Source organism: Cricetulus griseus, chromosome 2 (genome assembly GCF_003668045.3).
Source record: "Cricetulus griseus strain 17A/GY chromosome 2, alternate assembly CriGri-PICRH-1.0, whole genome shotgun sequence".
Lineage (NCBI taxonomy): Eukaryota > Metazoa > Chordata > Mammalia > Rodentia > Cricetidae > Cricetulus > Cricetulus griseus.
Genome location: NC_048595.1, coordinates 321,924,795 through 321,942,453, shown reverse-complemented (window position 1 = coordinate 321,942,453; position 17,659 = coordinate 321,924,795). Strand labels below are relative to the sequence as shown.

The 17,659-nt window shown below is 44.4% G+C and overlaps 1 pseudogene; it reads right to left on the bottom strand.

Moving 5' to 3' along the window:
* Window positions 1-1,557: 1,557 nt before the first annotated feature.
* On the bottom strand, window positions 1,558-2,631 carry LOC113834191 (annotated as a pseudogene).
* Window positions 2,632-17,659: the final 15,028 nt, after the last annotated feature.

Below are 17,659 nucleotides of genomic sequence, written 5' to 3'. Positions count from 1 at the left end.
CATGTTAACTGTCGACCTGACACAGCTTAGAGTCACCTGAGAAGGGAGTCTTAATTGAGGGACTGACTGGATCAGCTTGGTCTGTGGAGGATTGTCTTGATTATTAGTTGACACAGGAGACCCGGCCCAGTATACGAAGCACCAGTCCCCACGAAAGTGGTCCCGAGCTGTATAACAAAGCTAGCTAAGAGCTGGAGAGATGGCTCAGCCGGCAAAATCACTTGCTGCTTTTGCAGAAGACCAGAGTTTAGTTCCCAGCACCCACATCAGGTGGCTCACAACTGCCTGTAACCCAGTTTCAGTGGATTCAATGACCTTTTCTGATGTCATGGGCACCTGCACACACATGGTGCACAAACATGTGTGCATCCCTCCCCATAAATAAAAATAAATCTTTAATTTCTTAAGGAAAGCTAGCCAAGCAATATAGTCTGTGAGTGAGACAGCAAGCTCATTGCTCTATGGCTTCTGCCTCAGGTTCCTGCCTGAGATTCTGCCCTGATTTCCCTCAGTCATGGAAATAACCTGAAGTAACCCTTCTCCTCCAAATTGCTTCACGTCAGAATGTTTCGTCACAGCAATAGAATGTAACTTGAACAGGGGATTTCTCAGAGGCTTGAGTCTACTTCCAAGGCCCTGCAGAACCACTGTCAAGGGTAGAAGAGGTGGAGAGGAAGGACAGAATGGACTGACATCCCCATGGCTGCCATGGATGCTGAGGATGTAAAATCAACTGGGAACTCAGCTGCTCCCCCTCAGCCTCTCTGATAATGCTGTTTCTTCCTCATAGCCAGTGTTACTATTCCGGGTTCAGATAGGGAAGGAGCTGGGAGCTGGTGCCAGGACAAGTCCCAGCAAGGGCGATTCAAGAGAATGGGGCAACAGGAGGGCAACAAAGGACTCCAGCTTTTTCAGGTGGCACCCATGGCACTCTGAAGAGTCAATTCCACTCTCAGGCAGCTCCTTGGCAGTGCCTTTTAGTTTCAGGGGCTGGTGCTTTGTCTCCTGGGGATAGGTTGGAGGTTTCCAACTTGGTGACACTTGTGGAGTATTCAGCCTTGATCACTGTAGAGGAAGTCTCTGCAGTGGGCTTGACTGACATAACCAGCATGGGTAGAGTCAAGGACGCTGACACAATGGAGTACTGGTTGACCTGCAGAATGGCAGCATCCAGAAGTATGTGGATATTGTACAAGCTCTGCAGCCTGCTCTCCAGGTTCTAACACCTGACATTTTCCAGTGACTTCAGCTCCTCTGTGTCAGTCCATCAAAGATTACATGGGACACTGGCCTGGGTGGACAGCCATGGGTAGAGTCAGGGGTGTACACATCTAGTGAATAGGTAAGAAGAAGGCAGGGATGGGGCTGGCCTCTGAGCCAGGGGCAAAGGTACTACTGCCAGCGGCTGTGGTTCTGGATATTCCACCAGGTTAAGAAAGGGTTCATGGAGGGGTCACAACCTCTCCTGAGCTTACAGGAGGTAGGACAGGTAGAAAAAGGCCCACAGTAGACTGCAGTGGGAACATGCCTAGGGTAATGGAAGAAAGGGAAGGTACCCTAGGGAAGTGTTGGGGGGATAGAGAAGCAGTGGTGGGGGTAGGGGTGGGGGTAGGGGTATTCCTTGTTGACAGACTTAGGAAGCAGTGGTGTTAGTGATGAATATAGGGCATCCATACAGGAGGTAGGGTAGGAGTTCTGCCACTGGATACAGGAGTACATGCAGCTGGAATGGAAGACATATTGCAGGGTAATCTCTTGACACTGGTCACCATCTCTTCTCAGCAGATGATGCTGTTACTGTTCATTGTCTTGGAGTTCCCCAAGGGTAGCATCTGGGTACAGTGTGTTCGTGTGGTGAATGGTTTAGCATGACATGAGAGTATCTTCTGGAGCTTTATTTAACCACTTCATGGGCAGGTCCATGGGCCAAATGGCAAAGAGTGGGAAAATGTGATTATGGTGACCATGAAGACCATGTACAGCAAAACCTTGATGGAGCCTATAGACAGATCTGTGTAGAGCCTATATATGGCCTTATTGTTCCAGGTGTCCTTGTTCTGGAGGCTCGTGGAGTGCATCACATATGTGACGAAGATCATGTGCAGATTGGTCATCAGAATGGAGTTCTCAAAGCCAAATGCCAGCTGCATGGAGGCTGCATGGGTCAGGATGCTGTGATACCTCTGAGTGACAAGAAGTCATCCAGACTCCCCAGGAGGAGCATCAGGGAAGTGATATGGCAGGAGATATTGGGACTGCTTTCTATAACGTCCGTATTGTCCTCATCCAGCCAGTGAAAACATCAGAGAAGGGAAGAAGAGTGAATAGCATGATGGAGTAATGCAGTGATGGAGTGAATAACATGATGGACTTACCTCAAAAGACAGAGAAGGACAGACAAGTCTCACTGACAGCATACCAGCCCATTCCATCGCCAGGACCTTCAGCTGCCTAAAGAAACTTTGCCCATCACCGTGAACAAGAGGGAAGGATGAAAGCCTGGATGTAAAGAACTGCCATGTTGGGGCTGGACTTTATCAGGTACCCTGCAGTGAAGGTAGAAATGGTATTAAATTCATAGGCATGAGCCACCATGATCCCAGGTGATGCCAATCTGGCTGCCATTATCATTGTGGTATAGAGTATTGCCCTGGCTGGGAGCCAAGGAGCCCACTGTCCGGAGCCTTCTCAGTCTCCAGCTCATTTCTTCTTACCATCGAGTAAGATTGCATCTTAAGGATGGACCACATCTATTGAAAGCGTTCATGGTTACCTCTATTTTGTGATAATTAGGAATAAAGTGACTGCCAACATCTGGGTACAGGTGTTTGTGTTGACCTGTGGGCAGACACCTGGAGCATGATGACTGGAAGTATGGTAAGCCTTGTGTTTTTTTCTTCTATGCCTCTGAACTGTCTTAAAAGTGTCTGTACTGTGGTGATATATTATTTACAATTTAATGAAGATTGCCTGGAGTATCAGAAAGCAAAGCCGGCCCCACTAGTTAGCTGTAGAAACTAGGCAGTGGTGGCACACAACTTTAATCCCAAGACTCGGGAGCCAGGCAAATGGATCTCTCTGAGTTACAGGGTCACCCTGACCTGCACAAGAGTGAAGAGTAACAGAGCTTATACCTTTGATGTCAGCACCTGGAATCACATGCCTTATTCCCAACACAAGGGAGGTGGAGACAGGAGTGATATGGCTGGGCAGAGAAAGGAATATAAGGAGAAGGAGACAGGATCTGAGGGTCTTTTGCCTCTGAGGATTTGTGGAAATAGGATTGCCATTTCAGCTGGGTAGAGGTAAGATCGATTCGTTTGGCTGCTTTGCTTCTCTGGTCTTCAGGTTGAAGCTTGAACCCCAACATCAGGCTCCAGGTTTTTATTTCTTGTGTTACACTGCACCATTTTGAAGTGGCAATACAAGTCAATATGAGTGGCTGCACACATCCTGCATTTGGTGTTGTAGTTGCCACTGTTTTGGCCAACACAGGACTTTATGTATGTATGTATGTATGTATGTATGTATGTATGTATGTATGTATGTATGTATGTATGTATTAAGATTTACTATGTACACAGTGTTCTGCCTGAATGTATTGCCAGCACACCAGAAGAGGGCACCAGATCTCATTATGAGCCACCATGGGTTGCTGGGAATTGAACTCAGGACATCTGGAAGAGTAGCTAGTGCTCTTAACTGCTGAGCCATCTCTTCAGCCCAACACAGGGTTTTAATAGCAAGTAGATGGATGTAAAGCTCTGAGCACAGGCCCTGGTTCAGAGGCTTTGCTTAATACCTTGCCACTGCTATGGCCATTTTAAATGTTTCTCTTGTTATTTTCATGTCTGTGTCTTTCTAGTTAACCTATTTCTGTCCTTTTATTTGAGACCCAGATCTTGGTCCTTAATCACTGGAAGTTCTTTCTCCTCTAGAGAAACCTCTACTCCTGTACCTTTTGTCATCCCTAAGGAGACCTGTAGTCGTACTTTCCTTTGGGTGGAAAGCTCACAAAAAATGACACAGAGACTTAAATTAATAAAGAAGCCTTACTTTAGGCTTGTTTCTAACTAGCTCTTATGACTTAAATTAACCCATTTCTATTAACTTACTTTCTGTCTTGTGGCCTTATTACCTCATCTCCATACTGCTCTTGCTGCTTGTTCTGTGTTTCTGGACATTCCCACCTTGTTCTTCCCAGCATCCTCTTTGTCTGGAAATCTTGCCTAGCTATTGGCTGTTCAGCTTTTTATTAAACCAATCAGGATGGCACATCTTCACAGTGTAAAAAAAATTATTCCCCAACAGAGACCAGAGTCATTTTATGGTTAAACATTGTGGTGGTTAGAATAAGAATGACCCCCATAGGCTCCTATATTTGAATGCTTGGGTCCCAGTTGGTGGAACTGTTTTGGGAAGGATTAAGAGGTATAACTATGTTGGAGGAGGTGTGTTTCTGGGGGTGGGCTCAGTCTTGTTCTCTCTCTGCCTCTTACTTACAGATAAGATGTAAGCTCTCAATTACGGCTCCAGACCATGCTGCCTGCTGCTGTGCTCTTCACCATAATGATCATGGACTCATCCTCTGAAACTATAAGCAAGCCTCCCATTTATTGCTTTCTTTTATAAGTTGCCTTGGTCATGGTGTCCATTCACAGCAATAGAAAAGCGACAAAGACAGCACCTTGTGTATTGTAATTGTCAGGATTCTTCAGAGAAATGGGATGCAATGTATGTGGGAGTAGGGCTAGAAATAGGGAAAGGGAGAGAGTTCATATAAGGACCTGCCACTCACATGATTCTGTAGGTTGGCAAGGCCATATCTGGGGCATGGGCCAATGGCAGGAGATGGGGAAGTATTGATGTTTATTGATGTTTAAGTCCAGAGGCATCTTCTGCTGAGTTTCCCCTTGCTCAAAAGCAGCCTTCAGCTGATGGGTGAGGCTCACCTACACTAGGAAGGACAATATGTTGGTCTTGGTCTCCTGATCTGAATGTTAACCCCTCAAAACCCTCCTCTATGTACCCAGAATGATGCTGATCAGTCAAGTATCTGGGCAGCACAGGACTGAGCTACCATTGTAGGTATGTAGATGGTGGTTTGAGATTTAATTAGAGGCATTTTGAACAAGAACCCTGTTCTGATGTTCTCCTGATTCAGGGCCATGAGAGATTCTAACACAGGCACAGGAAGCTGACTGTGGCCAGAATGAGGCTCTTCAGTCCTCTGGCTTCTGACCCAGTGTAAGGAGGAGGTGGGTAAACTGTTGCTACCCGGGTGATAATAAAATTGAACTGTTCCTGCTTGAAGAACTTCCTTGCAGAGATTAATTTTGAATTAAATGATAAATTCAAAACATTTTACAGAACAATGGCATTCATAAATGAACTAGGAGGACAAATGATTAACCATAATGATTTTGACTGTCCATCCTGCCTCTTTCCACTCTTACATCCTTTTTACACATTGGAAGAGATGGGCAATGACAATGGATTGAAAATTACACTTGCAGGGTTCCTGTTTTTCATTGAAACAGATTTTCATGGTCACTATTTTGTTCGTTGTTAGATACTGGCATCTGAGATCCAGTGAGTATAATGTTCCGGGAGTCTCCATCCCAGTCAATGTGACCACTCTTAGTCAATGACTCAAGTTGTATCTCCTGACATGGTCCCACCACAATCCCCATTTCTGCTTTCTTTATGTCGGCATATACATGATGTGTGATAGAGACCCTGTAATGGGGCTAGAAAAATCAGCTAAGCTGGAGGATGTGGAGCGAACAGGACAGTGACCATGGTCAGGCAGATGTCAACACAGGAGAAGAGCAGAGCTGGTTATTTTGATAAATCCAGCCACTGGGAGCAACCACCAGCTACAAACATCATTGAATCTCATACTTGCCAAGGGTTCTTTGAAGAAATAGGTGTGGTTGTAAGGAGTATGAGCCTGGGAGTCTGAAAGATGAACCTAAGATCCCAGTCCACCACTTTACAGGTGATGTTATTTGGCTCCTTAGTTTTTCTGAACTGGTATCACTTCTGCAGAGGGGGAAAAATTGTGGTACCCCCTTGGATGCTTGGCATCATTTCTGCAGAGGAGGAATAATTGTGATGCCCCATTGGATGTTTGGCATCATTTATGCAGAGGGGGAGTAATTGTGGTACCCCCTTGGATGGTTGGCATTATTAAGCTTTGAGCAGTGTCATTATTGTACTCGACCACTTAATGTTACCAGTGGAGGAGCTGAGAGTAGAGAGTAAGTAAATTTCTCCAGGGTAAGAACTGAAGATGGTGAAGGTTTGTCTTTGCTTTCAGGGTCAGCTATTGACACAATGACAATGATAAGCACATTTACTGTGGACCAGTAACTCTGCTGAATACTTTCTACTCTATTCTTGTTTAACAAGACCCTCCAAAGTTGGTGTTTGTATGAGGTTCCCTTTGCAACATGGCATTTCCACAAGTTTCATGGTTTAAGAACCACCTGTTTGGCCTCTGTGGTTTAGAAGTCTGGGTCTGGCATGACTGAGTCCTCTCTGGCTTTCTCAAGGATAAATTTAAGGTTAGAGAGCTCTATTTCTTTATGGATACTTTGGAAAAAGTCCACTTCCATGGGGGGATCTGGACCTGGATGCTGAGGGAAGGTAGGTGTTCTTGTTAGTATTTATTTACAAGCTAGAGCCACCTGGAGAGAGGGAATCTCAACTGAAAAAATATCTTCATCAGTCAAGGATGTGGGGTATTTTTTGATCAATGATTAATGTGGGAGGGCCAAGCCCATTGTAGCTGGGACCATCCCTGGGCAGGTGGTGCTAAGTTGTATAAAAAGGAAGTTGAGTGACCCATGAGAACAAGCCAGTGTTCTTCTATGGTCTGCCTTGGGTTTCTGCCTTGACTTTCCACCCTGATGGATTTCGAGCTGTATGCTGAAATCAACCCTTTCTTCCCGAGTTGCTTTTGGTATTGGTGTTTATCACAGCGACAGAAAGCAAGCTAAGACATTAGGTTAGTAGGGCTTTATTTTCTAAATATGCTCAGAGGTGAGTAACCAGGTAGATATCCTGCCTCTCTTCTGTCACCTTTCCCACTGTTGGCCCATGGAAAAGACCAGCGCTGAGTGGGACATTTGCAGATTTCCATAACTTGGCTTTAGTCCCCCGTGTAGAGCGGAATGTTGAACAGCATGTGTCAGGCTTTGCCTTGACTTCATAAGCATTCTCATAGGAGAATCATTGAGAAAGTGTTATTTTCTTGGAATTGGCTGTTGACCACAGACATGACATTAGTGCAATGGTGGCAGGAGGGGGACTCACCGCCATTTAGAAACACATGCATGGTTTGTGGCTACCCAGTATACCCTTGACATCTATCCAAATCACACTTGCTAAACTCTAGATGCCTCTTTCTCCCTGAAAGGTGGTCTCGAGAAGATGAGGAGAAAAGACAGGAACTCATTTAGTTTAGTAAGACATCTCAGCTTTGTTCTAAGGATGGGCACTAGTAGCCAGATGGAAGTTTTGAAAACTTCCTTGCTAGGGAGAATCAAAAGACTCAGACCTGTCCTTCTTGCATCATCGAGGGTTATACTAAGGAGGTATCATAGGGACAGACAATGGGAGTTGGGATAATACATTGAGAAAATGGAAGGTTCAAAGAAAATGAAAGGAAGATGTGTAGGTTTGCAGGCAATGTAAGTAGAGAAGTGGGAAATTCTTTGAAATGTTCTTTGAAGCCTATGTATATGTCTGGCCAGCAGAGAATAAGTGCTGGATTCTGTCCTCACAGCCTCTAGGGACTGTACACAAGCTAGCTCTTGCCTTCTTACACTTCTCTGGACTCCTCTTCCTGGATATATCTATATATAAATCTATGTATAGATTTGTATGTGGTTTGTATGTGGTTTGTCGCTCAAATGTTCCTTTGGTGGAAGCTGGGTCCTGATATGATGTTGAGAGTGTTGAGAGAAATACTGAGGTTATTGCCTTTGGATTTGGTTAATGCAGTTTTTGTTGGACCCCATTAGTTTGTCTGTATAAAAACTGTTACAAAAGAACAGTACAACTCTGGGATCTCTCTCTACAGTCTTACTATGTGGTCTCTTCTACTTGTGCCCATGGCATGACACCATCCATCATGAGATCCAGAGCTGACTTGAAGCCAGCACCATTTTTTTCTACCTCTACAGCTATGGTTTTGTTTTCTAATCTTTCAAGTTTGGTTTGGCAGTTCTGTTGAGTTTTTATTTGATGTTTATGAACAAATAAATGAAACAAACCTCTTTAATAAGGTAATCAACTTTGGGTATTGCATTATAGCAGGAGAAAATGGATTGACTATTTTTATGTCACTTAACCTTAGTGATATGTAAGGAAAGGCCCAGAACCACCTTTCCTGTTGTGTCTGCCAGGATTCCATGGAAGGAGACCAAGATTGAGATCAAGTGACAGACTGTTGTGTTTATAGATAGTGACCAATTATGGTTGTTGACAGCTTCATCAGACTGCCAAGTGCCAGGCTATGGGTTGGCTTCTGGTTATTGGCAGGGGCAGCTCCTTCAGCAGAATAGCTAACACACAGTTCCTGTGGACAGGTATCCCCAACTATCTGATCCTCGAGTTCAGCCTCCTTTGGCCTCATCACACTTGTGACTTGTGTTCTTCCAGCCCTCCTGTCATTTCATAACCACCCCATTGTTTCATTCTTTTCTACTCCAGAAGCCCCAAGAAGCTTGAAGTGGTTGGTGGCCCTTGTCAGCCATCTAGCCCATGGGAGGATCAGGAATTCCTGGGATAGCCTAGGCTATACACTGAGACCCTGATTGAACCTCTGTGCCTCCAGAGTCCCCAAGAGTTTTGTTTTCCTGGGTGAAAACTGATCTCACCAGTGTGCTTCTGGCCAGCTCCATGGCCACTCTCATGGGGTCTGGTTTTGCTTGCTTTTGTTGCCTTAACTTCCAACTTTGATTTGACATCTTTTTTTTTTTTTGACAATCAATCAGGAAGTTGATGGGCATATCAATAAAGTCCAAGAAAGCATTGGGCAGTGAAGAGTGGTAGAGTCCACTTAGTCATTGGAGTGTTAGCTTTTAGACAAGCTTGTCAAAATGTGACCCCACTGCCTGTGGTGCATCATGAACTTTAGCTGATCCTGGTAGCTCTTCCAATTTTCCATAATATGTTCTGTATTTCAAAAATGGAGGGAGTGGCAGCCAGGAAGATGGTTTACTTTCAGATAATCAAGCAGAATGTGAGTGATGGCTACTTTCAAATGCATATTTGAACATATTTGTTTTCTTGAATATATGTTTCAGGTGATATTTTGATTATTAGTAGAATAACAGCATAAATTCAAGGGATCTAGTTAGAGCTTTATTGGATTCATAAGGTTGGAAGTCTGGAGAAAGAGTGGACATCAGTGCTAGCTGAATCCAGGGGTTCCCATCACCATGGGGTGCTTTCTGCTCTGCTGGTGTTTAGTTTCTTCTTAGGCTGGAAGTTAATCATGGCTTGCATCTGACAGTCCAGAAAAGGATGTGAAGCTTGAAGGCAGACATTATTCTGGAGAAGGAGCTAAGGGTTCTACATCTTGATTGTCAGGCAACAGGAAGTGTACTGTGTTCCACTCTGGGTGTAGCTTGACCATAGGAGACCTCAAAGTCTGCCCCCACAGTGACATACCTCTTCCAACAAGGCCACACCTCCTCAAACAAGGCCATACCTACTCCAATAAGGCCTCATAATAGTGCCACTCCCTATTTTATTTTCAAACCATTTTCTTTCAAACCACCAGAAAAATCTTTTTTTCATATGTTATAGGTCCAAAATCAGTCATGCCCTACTGGAACCAATCACTAAGATAGAAATGTGCCACCTTTGGAGCAGTCTGAAACTGGAAATGCAATCTGCTTTCCCACGTGGGCTGTATAGAGGAGGGTTTTCCCTAGAGGGAAACAAGGATTTAGTTCTCAGGGAAGAAGGAAGGAAGGAATACTGGTATGATGGAAACTGTGGCTAGCAGAGTGGAAGCCACAAGTCCGAGTTTTGACTCATAAGGCCCTCTGCCATGATGAGGAAACTGGATGTTTATCATTTTGACTCATTCAACAAATATTTTGTTCCTGTGTTTGTGTGTATATATGTGTGTAGGCTAGAGGTCCACCTTGGGTGTTCTGCAGGTGCTGTCCAGTTGTTTATTAAGACAGGGCCTCATATTGTCCTTAAATGTACCAAGCAGGTCAAGCTGTTTGGTCAGTGAGCTGCAGGAATCCACTTGGATCAGTCAGTGCTGGGCTTATAAGTATGTACCACCAAGTCCAACTTTTCACAGGGGTTCTGGGAATCAGACTCAGGTTCTCATGGCTGTATGTCAAGCCCTTTGTCAACTAAGCTATCTCCACAGCTTTCAACAAATCTTTATTGAACCATTAAATCAATGCTAAGTATTTATGCCAAATTATAGAGGTAAAAAAGAATGTTAAGGACATCATCCTATCCTTTGAGAATTTTACACTATAGTAGAGAAGACTAGGTAAATATAATTATTATGAGAGCTACAGGAGGTTGTTGAATAGAGAAGAAGGAAGGTTTTATAAACATTGAGGAAGGAGCAGTCAAATGTTTAAAGCAGTGGTTCTCAACCTTCCTCATGCTGTGACCCTTTAATACAGTTCATCATGTTGTGTTGACCCCTAACCATAAAATTACCTTCATTGCTACTTCATAATTGTAATTTTGCTACTGTTAAGAGTCATAATGTAAATACCTGATATATAGGATATCTAATATGTGACCCCTGTGAAAAGGTCATTTGACCCCCAAAGGGATCATGAGTCACCGGTTGAGAACCACTGCTATAGAAGGATGTGAATGAACACCTGGAGACACGGGGAAAGGCATCCCACCCCGAGGGAACAGCACTTGCAAGGGTATAGAAGCACAGAAGAGGATAACGTGTTTCAAAAATTCTATCCTATCTGCATGTGGGGGACATGGGGGGCATGTGAGGATTGTTTAGAGATGATCCCTATGATCCTTGTTAGGGAAAAACTCGGATTTCATGGGAGGAGAAATTTAGTCAGTAGGAAGGCCAATGGCGGGATTGGAAAGGCTGCTGTGGCTTTGTGAGAACACATTAGGAGAGTGACCCTGAAGGCTGGGCAGCTGTTCCACAGCCAAGGCAGGGGAACAGGGATGAGGGCATGAACAGAGGCAGGATAGAAGGCCCAACAGAGGGAGATTCCGAGGGAAAAATCAGCAGGGCCTGGTGACGGTCTGGAGATGTTAGAGAGAAGTGAGGAAAAAGGACATATCTGCAGCCATGCCATCCTACACATGCCAGATCCTGGAAGCTAATCGGGGCTAGGACTAGTTAGAACTTGGATGGGAAAGAGGGGAGAGAGAGAGTGGCCGCCTGGGTGTGCCTGTGATGGTGTGTATCAGTAACTGAGATGGAGTCTGAGAGGGGAGTAGATCCCAGGTAGGTCGGCAAGTTCAGTTGTATAAGAGTGGACTTGTCTAGATCAGAGGTTCACAGCTGTGGGTGGCAACCTCCTTGGGAGTCAAATGACCCTTTCATAGGGGTCGCCTGAGACCACTGGAAAACACAGATACTTGCACTATGATTCATAACAGTAGCAACATTACACTTATGAAGTAGCAATGAAAATAATTTATGATTGGGGGTCACCACAACATGAAGGACTGTATTAAAGGGTTGCAGCATTAAGAAGGGTGAGAACCACTGGTCTAGATGACATATTGGACAATGGCAAGGACTTCATATCTAGAGTTTAGGAAAGGGCTTTGGTGGTGAGCAAGGCAGGTGGAATGTTTGAAGTAGATGTCTAGGAAATGTCATTCTAAGGAGGAAACATTCACACTTGTGTCTCACACACACTTCCTACAACTGTCCAGTTCTCCAGGGTGCCTTTCCTAATAGCTGTAGCACTACCCCCACTGATAAATGATGGAATAACCTCTTTCTTCCTGAGTAGTTTATGGAGCAGGTAGCTGCTTGTCTGATGGTGTTGTTAGCCTTGAGGTCAAGTGTATTAGTTATGACAGGATTCTTCAGCCTCCAGCTCCTTTTTATTCCCTCCCCAACTCAATACAGGAACATTCCAGTAGACCTCTCAGCTGTGTGTTAGCCATGATCTAGGCCAAGAGCTCAACTTGGTGCAGAACACTACTCTGGAACACTAGGTGTTGCTCCTGGTCACTCAAGTCAGCCTGGCTAAGCCAGGCTGAGTGATTATTGAGGATATTTCTTTTGCAGAAATGTCATACAGGATTTGAAGTCTTATTCAAGCTCAAATTGTATTCCTAACTTGGGCTCAAAAGCCATTTCATCTAACAAATGCAATGACCAAGACAAGGAAACTCTGCAGAGAAGAATTCTGTTCTATTTGGTCTTGAACTACTTGTTGAATGAAGGGTTGAGCGCACACTTTTTCAAAATCCCAGGAGGATTTTTCAATAAGTGATGTGCAATGTGTTGGACTTAACTGCCAATTTGATGGGTCTAGAATCAATTTAGGAGACATGGTGTCTCTATGAGGATGGTTTCAGAGAGGATTTAAGTGAGTGGGCGGGGCCTTCCCAGGCACTCTCTTCAGGAGTCTGCCTATTACTGCTGCCGCCATCTCCCGCTGATGTCAAACTCCAGATGTTTTGTTCTTCCCATGTGCACTGAACACTCGAAGCTCTCCAGGGACCTTGTAGGCATTTGGAACCCATTTTGAAAGGAGGCATCCAACTTTATGGGCCCAGCAACTACGGGCATCTCAGTCTCTCCAGCATGAAGGCAGCCATTGTTGGACTGTCAGGAGGATAAAAGGGTTTCTCTTTGGATTATTTGAAAGCCAACCTAATAAGTCCCCTTTTGTATACATTTACATTCTGTTGGCTCTGTTTCTTTAGAGAACCCCCACCTAATAAAGGACGAGACTGGGGAATGGCCCGATTGCTTTTTCCCTGTACTCCAGGCAGGTTCCAGTGAGGTTTCTTCTCTGTCCATTTGATCCTGACACTTCTGGCTCAGGCAGGAACTCTCACTAGTTTCTTGACTGGAGAGGGTGTCTCAGAAATGCAAACCATTGCCTGCTGGAACATTTTGAGCTTTCTGAGACACCTTGGAAAGGTGCTGCCTTGCTATAGCCATCCCTTATTGCTGGTGGTATGTGAGGCAGTAAGGTGCAGTTTGCACTGGTCAGCTTCTGATGACACAATATTAAAGAAAAACTCATGAGCTTTCTGGGAAAAGGAAAAATGCTGCTAGTTCGAGATAAGACGCATCCATCTTAAAAGGTGGTATTTCAAAGGGGGATTCATTGTTTGTTCTTTGCATGACATGCGTCTCTCTCTTCATACAGGCAATGTATCTTAGGTTGTTGGCCCATAAATGACATGTTCTTGCAGCTGCAATTATTATTTTATGAAAGTAAGTTATGGCAAGCTTCAATTTCAATAAAAACAAAAATGCAGTGAGTCCAATGATGCTTGATTCGTTTCTTATTTCCATCATCATGTTTTACCACTGAATGGGATTTTTCAAGGTTCTAGACCCTGGAGTATGGGCAAGTGAAGGTGAGAATTGCAGAAGGCTGTACGCCCTGCCAGTAGACAAAGTTTAGTTAATCCCCAGTTTCTACTCTCCTAAAAAATACCCAGAAGCCTTTTATAAGTGCCGCCACTAGATGTCACTACATATCAAGCTTCTTGAAACAGCAGGTGGGAGGCCTGCAGAGTCACTGTGCCTCTCATTCTATTAATGTTTAAAAACTGCATTTGTACTGGCTAGGTTTTCCACGTTGAATCTTTTATGTTTAATGTGACACTCATTTCTAGGGGCACAGCTTCATCCTGTTTGCCTATAAGTCAACCATCCTTTGGCTGGGGTAACTTCTCTGGTCTCTCTTCCGTCTCTTTTCCTATGAACATACTCTGGCACAAAGAGCTCCCTCTCCCCTCATTTCCTCTCTTACTCTTTCTCCCAGTCTTCCTTCTTTCTCGAGGTAAGGAGAGGTCAGAGGGCAATGTTTGTATCTTACTCAGTAGCTCTTATTTTTTTTTTGAGATAGAGTCTATTACTGAATCTGGAATTTGCTGGTTGGCTAGACAGGCTGAGCAGCAAATCTTTAGAATGTTCCCATACTATGATTATAGGCACAGGTTGCCATGCTTGGCTTTTTGCATGGGTTCTGGGGCTCCAACCTCAGGTCCCCATGCTTGCTCAGCCAGCACTTTACCAACAGACCATCTCCAAGCTCCTCATTCTGTGTTCCATCCATGCTGGTGAAATTCTTGTTCTCTGGCTGGTTTTGCCTGACCAAGTACAACATGACAAACTAAAATCCCTATGGCTAGGCTTCATGACTTAGGATCCTCAGGATCTGTGATTTCTTCATAGAGGTCACTCTGGCTATCTGGGCCTTCTGTAGTAACCCGTGTGAAGCATCTGGGGTGAGTGGAAAGCTGTACTGCTCTAACAACCTTCATGGAAAAGATCTTTGCTAAAACAAAACCTCTTTCTTTGAAGCCCATTAATCCCTTTATCTTTTTCCAGGCTTCCTTGTCATATTTTCTGTGACAGATCTCAGGGGACCAAGGCCAGCAGAATTTTCTGTCTTGGGAATATCTATCCCTATCAGTAACTTAGACGGTAGGAAGGAGAACTTGTGTCCCCAGAGGGACCCTTCAGTTGTGTGTTTGATGTTGACGGCTCTCTTTGTCATGAAGAATGGAGTTCAGGGGTGCCTGGATCATATGCTGCAAAGATAAAACTTTGGAGTTTACAATTTACAGAGTCCTTACATCTATCACATCACCCGCTTCTCACAACAATCTATTAAGGAAGACAGGATGGATACTTTTATTTCCATTTTACAGAAGAGAAAACAGAAGGTCAGAGAGGTTAAATGGCTTGCTCAAGGTCTTCCAGCTATAAAAACTTGCATCTCCAGCCTCCAGGCCTCTGAGCTCTCTCTCTCATGATCTCCAGCTGCTATCTGCTCTGGGAATTGTTAAGAGCTATAAGGAATGGATCTTTTAGCTGGGCTGGCAAGAGATTTGGTGCTAGAGATTTCGGGGCAAGGATGAAATGTCCTTTCCTGTTTCTTTGGCTGCCAACCACCTACTTTGCCAAGGCACCTACTCAAGGCACATGTTGGCATCTGAAAAACAATTGCTTGGCTGGCGTGGCTTGCTGATGCTTTGATTTGAAAAATAGGAGTATATAGAGGAAGCTTGTGGAAATACCTCACCAATCACAGAGGATTTAGAGATGACAAAGTTCATCATGTATTTATTTCTTTGGGGAAAGAAAATAAAATGAGAACTGAATGTTGTTAAGTCCAACTGGAATGTAAGTGGAAGCAGACAGGCAATGAAGACAATGATCCAGGGTCTGTGGTTCCTCATCCTGCCTTTCCGGTCTTGAGGCTGTCAAGCACCAGTCGGGGAGAGGCATGAAGAGGTTGCCTTTGTCAGAGCTGCAGCTCATGCCTGGCTGCACAGCATCTATAAAGCATTTTGCTAACCTGATGGAAACCACTAGCTAATCACTAAAATCATCTGTTAATCTGTTGAGTAGGACCCCTTTCCTGAGGAATGGAGGCTTTGAAAAATACTGCCTAATCGATGATGACGACAAAGCTAATTTTCTGCTTTAGCCAGTATTTGACTGAGAATGGAATGGGACATTGCTGCCATGTCTCTCTGGGACGGCTTTGGAAGGAGGGCCTAGGTGCAGATTTTGTGTTTGCAGACCCCAAAGGAGCTAGCTTTCCTGGTGCTTTGTTAAATTCTTGCTTTTGTGACAGATGCCTAATTGCTTGTTACATCCAGCCTGAGTGCCATGTGTGAGTGGACAGCGATATTTGCCTTTGATTCCCAGGTTTGGTTTCTCAAGATCAGCCCTTCAGTTTTCATTAGAGCTGTTGGGTTTTGACCTTGACTGCACATAAGAATTGCTTGGTGAGCTTTTAAAAATTGCTGATACCAGGGTTCCCCCTCTGGATGTTTGAGTTTAATTGGTTTGTGGTAGAGCCCAGACATGGGTATTTTTTTAAAGTGCCCCAGTTGATGGAATATGTGGCCAAGGTTGAGTGCCTCAGAGTAAGTTGCTTGTATAGACTGTTCTTCTCATGTGTGGGGGACATGGAATCCTATTTAGCCTAGTTTTCCATTTGTTTTCCCCAATGGTAGAAATTTGATCTATGTATTAAAATGAGAAACCTTCACTAGTCAGTAATTATTTCATTTAAATGCTAAGTTGAAATATCCACTATCATTTGGGCATAATTTGTACTACAGTATAATCCAGTATTTCTCAAAGTGTATTCTTTTGAATATTTATTAATTTGAGACAGGGTCTGCTATAACCACGGCTTGCCTTTGAACTCTGTACATTGCTGAGGACAACCTTAAACTCCCTCCTGATCATCCTGCCTCCACCTCCCATGTATGGGGGACTGTAGCTATGCACTGCCATGCTAGATGCTATGTGGTTCTGGGGATTGAACCCAGGGCCCTGTGCAGGCTGAGCCAACATTCCACCCACTGAGCTGAGTCCCTAGTCTTTTTTTGTAATTTATGTAGGATGTTCTTCATGCTTGCTAACATGGAGATTCCTGAGTCACAGTGGAGACTTGACTAGATTGCTGGATTCTGGTGGACAGCCTGGACTCTCATTATGGCAGCTACTGTAAAGGTTCTGGGGGAGTTAGCGCTAAGGTGTGGCCATCTTAGACTAGGGCATTGATATAACTATGCCTATGGGGTTTACTTTTGCTCTTTTATTTTTGTGACTACTAAATTTCTATCATGTGGCCTTCTGTCACAGCTCCATCAGACCATGCACGTTTCTCTTTGTGGCTTGTTGGCTGCTAAGTCAGTCTCATTTAGCCATTTGACGTTCCTGGCTGGCTGAAAGGCCCCTTCTCTCAGTTCCATTCCAAAGCAGAAAAAGGAAAGACGTAGAGCAGCAGCCTGATGTCTCAGGTCTGCTGCAGGATCCCGGATCCTCTATTTCCATTAGCAGTTTCCCTGAGGTCTGGTCTCTGAGGCATCCCAAGCTTGCCAGGCCATTGTGTATCCAGCTGCTTAGTGTTTGTGATTCACATCGTTCCTTCAGGGCTGTTATGCACGAGATCAGACACCTTGCCTTTTGGGCAGGGTTTTCTCTGAAGGGTTTGGAGCTTCAAAGCCAAGTTGTATCTGTGATTAGAGAGCACAGGGTCACTGTGGTTTCTATTGTGTCTGCAATCTTTCAGATCCCCACTTTGTTATTATCCCTCTCCTGGTTATGACCTCTCTCTCTCTCTCTCTCTCTCTCTCTCTCTCTCTCTCTCTCCTTTCTTTCTTTCTTTCTTTCTTTCTTTCTTTCTTTCTTTCTTTCTTTCTTTCTTATTAGTTGGGATTTATTTATTTTTATTTTACCTGTACAGTGTTTTGCCTGCGTGTATGTCTGTCTGTGCACCATGTATGTGCTCAATAACCAGGGAGGACAGACAAGGGTGCCAAATCCTGGTGGACTGTAGTTATAGATGGTTATTGTCTGCCTTGTGGGTGCTGGGAGTTGAACCCAGGTCTCCTGGAGGAGCTGCAGTGCTCTTAACCTCTGAGCTATCTCTCTAACTCTATGGTGATTCTAACA